This window comes from Tenrec ecaudatus, chromosome 4, assembly GCF_050624435.1.
Source record: "Tenrec ecaudatus isolate mTenEca1 chromosome 4, mTenEca1.hap1, whole genome shotgun sequence".
Taxonomy (NCBI): domain Eukaryota; kingdom Metazoa; phylum Chordata; class Mammalia; order Afrosoricida; family Tenrecidae; genus Tenrec; species Tenrec ecaudatus.
In genome coordinates this window covers 200,059,507-200,065,735 of record NC_134533.1, presented here as the reverse complement: position 1 = coordinate 200,065,735, position 6,229 = coordinate 200,059,507, and the positions used below count along the sequence as shown (strand labels likewise).

At 44.6% G+C, this 6,229-nt stretch overlaps 1 non-coding gene across 1 annotated transcript; it reads left to right on the top strand.

Annotated features, from left to right (window-relative positions):
* The first annotated feature begins 1,237 nt into the window (after nt 1–1,237).
* Nucleotides 1,238–1,341, top strand: LOC142447534 (U6 spliceosomal RNA). Its single transcript, XR_012784227.1, has one exon. It is a non-coding gene; the product is annotated as a U6 spliceosomal RNA (small nuclear RNA).
* The last annotated feature ends 4,888 nt before the right edge of the window (nt 1,342–6,229 follow it).

Below are 6,229 nucleotides of genomic sequence, written 5' to 3'. Positions count from 1 at the left end.
TAACAAGGGTTCAAACAGAAAGAAAACATTTTGAAAATGAAGGTGGCAACGTATGTGCAAATGTACTTGATACAACTGATGTATGGATTATGATAAGAGCTGTAAGAGCCCTCAATAAAATTATGTATTAAAATAATAATAACAATAATAAAAGAAAGGACTTTATATCAAGAAGGCATCCCAGCCCAGGCCAACTCAAGTCCATGGGATCGATGCTAGCTAGAACCCTCTTTAGCCTCATGCGGCTGCAGGCTGATGATGTAGAAAGGCACAGTGGGAGGCAGGGAGAGCCCAGCCTGGTGGGTGCAGAGTCGAGTGGATCCAAGGTTTGTGAGAACATGGCAGGATGCCATGACAGTTTCCTAGAAGCAAACACAGAATCCCAGCAAGGAAGGAAGGTGAAGGGCCAGAGAAAGACAGTCTCGGTGTCATCTCTCTTAGAAAAGACCACAGCCGCAAGGAGGCCTCACCAGGCTCTCATCTGAGTGACAGGCTGGGCTCCATCCCTACCTCAGGTTGGCATAGACTCTGCCACATCTTGAGAGGTGGTCTGTCGGTTTATCGGCAAGTCATCATCTTCTGTCTGCAGTCTGAGGGCTCCTTTGGGCTGAGGAGCTTCTATTTTTGTGGCAGCATTCTCGAGAGGGAGGAGGAACGCAGTTAACCAGTCTGTTACCAAAGCCCTAGATTTCGTCCCAGTTCGGAAAAAGGCTAGCGATCCTCTCTGCCTCCATAACGTGCAAAATTGCGAGTCAGCCCACACACATATTTAGAACCTGTTTAAACATCCAGGGGCCTCCCCTTAGCAGGCTCCAGGAAGCACAATGAATTCCATTGGGGGCTGGGCGGGGAAGTGGCTTCAGGGAGGACTTGCCTTTCAAGAACCTCCATAAAGAGGTGTGATGGCAGGCTGAGCCCGATGGTGAGAAGTAGCAGGCCCAGGTTTCCTTCAGGCAATAGAATCAAACCAGGATTGTCCCAAGAGGCTTCTCTTCAACATTTGTGAGGAGTTCAAAGCTGCTTCATTGAATTTAGGTAAGCAAGACTCCTCCTTGTCATTTTCCAGAAGGAGCGCAGGCAGAATGCAAGCAGGGCCCGCCCGGGCGTGCGGTCGAGGCGCAGGTGCATCAGAACTTCCTAGCCCGCGAGCCTCCTGGTGGAGAGACGTTGAGTCAGAGCAGCGTTCAGGAGAGTAGCTGCTGCGTGGGGAACGTAAACATGAACAACAAATTCCCTTGTGCTCACTTCAGCAGCACACACCCTCAAATCGGAACGGTATGGAGAAGCTTAGCATCCCCCAGCAAGCATAACACACACATTCGTGAAGCATTGCATCGTTTTAAAATCTGTTACTTAAAAATACACATAAATATAATAAAGAACAACAAATGCCCACTGCTGTGATCTGTAGTGGGTTTTTTTGTTTTGGTTTTACTAGTTTGGCTGGAGCAGCTATAGCCCGGAGGCAGAGGGAATATCCTTCTGCTTCCAGGTCCAGTTGCCAGCTGTAGTATCCGGCTGATTCTTAGGCTTGCCATGTTTCTGTGTTAAAAGGCCTGTAGGGCTTCCAGAGGCCTGGCGTACACAGTGGGGCGGGGCGGGTCAAAGCGATAGTTAGGAAGGCCTCATGCAGGCTGTGTGCAGGGCTTCCTTAGCTTAATGGTGCCTTCCTGACTCTCCAGGCAATTTGGAAAGAATCTGTCTGGAGGGTTTCAAGTATTTACGGAGGAGGTGGACCTACTGGGAAAATGGGGACTCCAGCTCTGTAGCTCCTGAAACTCACCTAATTGTTTCTTAGCTTTGAGGATAGGACAAGCAAAAATAGCATCTTTCCGCTTAGGATCAGTAGAAATACCTTCTAGAGAATCAAAATGTCCTAAATACTTACAAGAAGGCTGGGCTAATCATAGATTTTCTCTACAAACGTTATGCTGACAGTTCCATGTTTTTAATACGATTACGTCCTCATCAATAGGGGTTTGCTGAGCATTTGAGCATATGGCTAAGTCATAATATGGTGCAGTGATTAGTATTCATGTTTAAGTGGCAAGGGTTAGCATGGAGAATTTGAGAGAAATTGCTGGGAGATTGGGTGAAACCTTAATACCTTACAGCTAAATGTGTTGTAGATTTTACCAGGTGAGGCCAATATTGACCCTCAGGATGGGCGGCAATACGAAAGAAGGTGCGATAAGGAGCAATTACAGCGAGCCGTACAGCCTCCAGGGAAGCATTGAGGCCGTCGGTGAGGATTTGGGACTACGGGAAATCTGAGCATAATGATGCGGTAATAGCTCTGAGATTCCGTGCAAGTCTCTTGCCCCTGTGGTAGCGTGCTTAACAGGGAGTGCCGGGGTGTTGCATGAACTGGTTCAGGGGCCAATGAATCCTTTAGAAAGGAAGTCCTGAATAATAGGGGAAAATCCCAGCCTAGTGCCTTCTTTTACACGGACTGCTCACTGCAAGGCCCGCAGTCCGCAACCACTAGCTACTCCCCAGGAGAAAGATGAGGCTTTCTGGCCCCCCAGGAATTTTCAATCTCAGAAACTCACAGGGCAGTTCTCTTCTGTCCCACAGGCCCCTCTGAGCCCGAATCAACTTGGGAGCAGTGCGTTAAGTTGGGTTGAGGGTAGCTCCTTGTCTAAGGGGAGAGTGAGGATGTTTTGGTAAAAGCTCGGAAAGGTTTCACACAAAACCTCTCTGCCATCGAGTCAGTGCCAACTCAGCAATCTTGTAGGCAGGGTAGAACCGTCCCATGTCAGTTGCCAAGATTGTAACGCTGGTCTACCTGATATAGCCTCAGCTCACGTCAGTGACTGTCATGGCCCATCAAGTTCCAGGAGTTCATGAAAAAGACCGGGGTGGGGGTATGGGCTAGAGGGGGCTAAGTTGTCTTTTTGAATGACCAGGGCTTGTAAACAGCAAGACGCGTCCTCCTTTCAATGAGTTCTGATTCAGAGCCCTTCAGAGGTCTTTGAGGGGTCTAGCAGGTTACTAATATTTCTCCTTTTCCTGAAAGTTGTAAATGACAGGCCCATTTAGCCCAAAGCCCCCTCCTCCCCCCGCACACAATTAGCAGGCGTTTCAAATTTAAGCAGGTAGAAAGGGATGTGAATCTTCAATACAACCATAGGAAACAGGCACAGGTGTTGACTAAACTGAAGTCTGTTATCAATTTATAATGCCCACAGTTTTTGAAGAGTTAGTACTCTGGGGAAGGGGCTCTTGTAATATCTGAGGCTGATTGCAGAGAGAGCAGCACCCATGTCAGTTACAAAGGTGCAGGCGCTCCATTCATAACCGTGGTAGTTTCTCCTTTCGAGTTACATGCCATGCTAGGAAAAGCCCCTCTTTGGTGTCAGGGGCCAGCCCTCTCATGCAATATCTGATCGAAGGGAGTGTGGCTTAAGTGCGCTTTACCTTCTAATAACCCTTTTCCCAGTGCCCACGTTTCTTGCAATAGTTGCAAGTACTGGGCTTCATGTCTCCAAAGAGCCTTTACTTATTTCACTGTTTGGAGATGACAGTTGTTTTCAGTGCACAACCATTCATCTTAGAGCAGTGGTTCTCAACCTGTGGGTCGCAACCCTTTTGGGGGGGTGTCGAACGACCCTTTCACAGGGGTCACTCGATTCTTAACAGCAGCAAGTGATGACATAGCAACGAAAATAATTTTATGGTTATGGGGGTCACCACAACCATAAAGGGTCACAGCATTAGGAGGGTTGAGAACCACTGTCTTAGAGGTTTGTTCAGTCTAAGGCTGAGAAAGTTTGTGAACTCATCGGCCAGGCTGGCAATGGGAGCTACTTGCTAATCTAGCTGATGCCTTTTTACTATGAAAGTTTGGGTTGTAGGCCACATATGAGTACATTAAAAGCTATGGTAGCCCCAGAGGATGATGGATCAACCCTGGCATCTTCAGCAAACATTTGAAAGCAATCTAGCCTGGGTAATTTTTTTTTATATTCAAAGTGAATGTTTGTCCAATTAGGGGAAAGCTTTTGGAATGGCCTTTAGAAAATTTCACGACAGCTCGAGAATCTTGTAACAGTTGGTGGCGATTTTATTTAGGTCTAGAGCTTATCTCTGTGTTTTCTCCGTTCGGTCTGTTTTAAGTATAATTGGGACTCTCCAGGCCTGCTTATCATGTGGCTTAGTTATACAAATCAGAGTCCAGAGTGGTAAGCTTTAACAAGGATTTTTAATTTGTCCGCAAATTTGTAAGGATCCTTCTGTATTTTGGAAATCTTTAGCAATTTTATGTACTTCACAGTGTGTTCATGGCATATGAACAGTAGAGGATGCTCAATCTCGACAGGAGGTGGATTTTAAAAGGCATCTCAGGAGTAGCTATGATGTCCTCAGCAGGTTTTCAGGCTAACAGGGAAATACAGCCTTTCAAGAATGGGCTTCATTTTTCTCAGTAGAGTCTTTAGGGAAAAAGAGACGTAGCAGAGGAATCTTTTGCAGCATCCGTGAAGCAAGGAGGCAGAAAAGAGAGAGGAGGGCAGAAAAGCAGCAAATGGTCCCAGCATAGTTAAGAGTATTTCAAAAAGAAATCTGGAATTGCAATTGCTTATTTTGTTTATCTATTTTGTCACATTATCCTGTCAAGAAGAGATTTTCCTCTCATTCACCCAGAAATTTAAAAAACCCGCTTTTAAAAAAAGTATCCAATTAGGGGATTTTTTTGTTTTGTCCAGTTTTTTTTGTTCGTTTTGTCCAATTAAAAATTTTTTTGAACCTTTCATTTCTAGTTGGCTGCACAGTAATACATTTTAGGAAATTCGAAGGAACCAGAAAGCAGCCACATATTTCCCTGACTGTCCCCAGGGAATAAATGTCAAGCAAACAGGTACAAACAGATAGCAGAGCCACAGTGCCGGTTCCTGTATTTCTAGAAGTCAAACGCTCACGTTCTTTATTCGAGGGAAAGCTATATATACCTGGGGCTCCGATTATTAATGGAACCAATCTGCTACCGAAGCCACCAATCACAGTAGGCATTACTATCAAGAAAATTATTATGAAGGCCTGGGCTGGAACAATCACGCTGTAGATCTGGTCGCTGCCCAGTAAGACACTGGGTTGTCCGGGTTCAGCTCGGATGAGAAGACTGAGAGCAGTTCCAACCATGCCAGCTCAGGCCCCAAGTAGGAGGTACAGTGTGCTAGTGTCTTTACGATTGGTTGAGAAGAATCCACGGTTAATGACCATAGGTAAGACGGCTGAATAAGCAGTAGACTGACTGTAAGTCTTAAGACAGGGGTGTAAGCCTTCTTGTCATCAAGTCCTGAAGTGAGGAATCATTTTGAATGCAAATTCAAAGACACAGCTTTAATTCTGTGGGGGCTTCTCCCATCGCCCCCACCCCCACCTTCTCAAGGCACGAGAAGTACATTGAAACCAGTTGATTAGGGTTATTAGCTGTTAACTAAGAGTTTATGGTATCAAACCCATCCATCTAGGCAGATATAGCTGAATTAGAGTGATTGGTTTGCATCCAGTTATGTAAGAATAGGATCTTGCAATCCTTAACAGAGGATAAGTAAAGGTTTCTTGCATAGGGCTTTGAAGGCCCTTGGTCTAATCTAACCATATCCCCTATTTGAAGATGAATATTATGGGAGTAAGGGGCAGTACGAGTGATGAAATAGAAGCTAAAGTTGGCAAGAGCAAAATTTTATATGGAGAGTTAATTTTTCATTTTAGTTTTATATTGCTATTTGATGGGAATAAGGTTAGAGAGGACACGTAGATTAAACATATATAACGGTTTTTTAATGCTACAATTGCTATAATAAAAGATAAGTTCTTGAATGGTGAGTCATTTACGTATAAGGCCTGGTCATGGGGCTAGTCCTCCTATGGATAAAAGGATTAATAAGAGGACTGTTATTATTAAAGGCAAGTTGTTTCACACTACTGAGAATGACGTGGTTGATGAAGTTATGAAATTAATTAGTATAATGAAGGTTGATGATGTAAAGATAATGTAATATGTTAAATGTAATACTATGAGGGAAGGAATATAGATAATGATAGCTGATATTCAGCCTATGTGGGCAATAGATGAATATGCTATAATTTTTCATAGATGAGCTTGATTAAGCCCTCCTCACCCCCCAATTAGGATAGAGAGAGTAGCTGAAGTTGAGATAATATTAGTGTCTATAGAGGGTGAAATTTGATACAGAATAGAGAGGGGACCAAGTTTTCGTCAGGT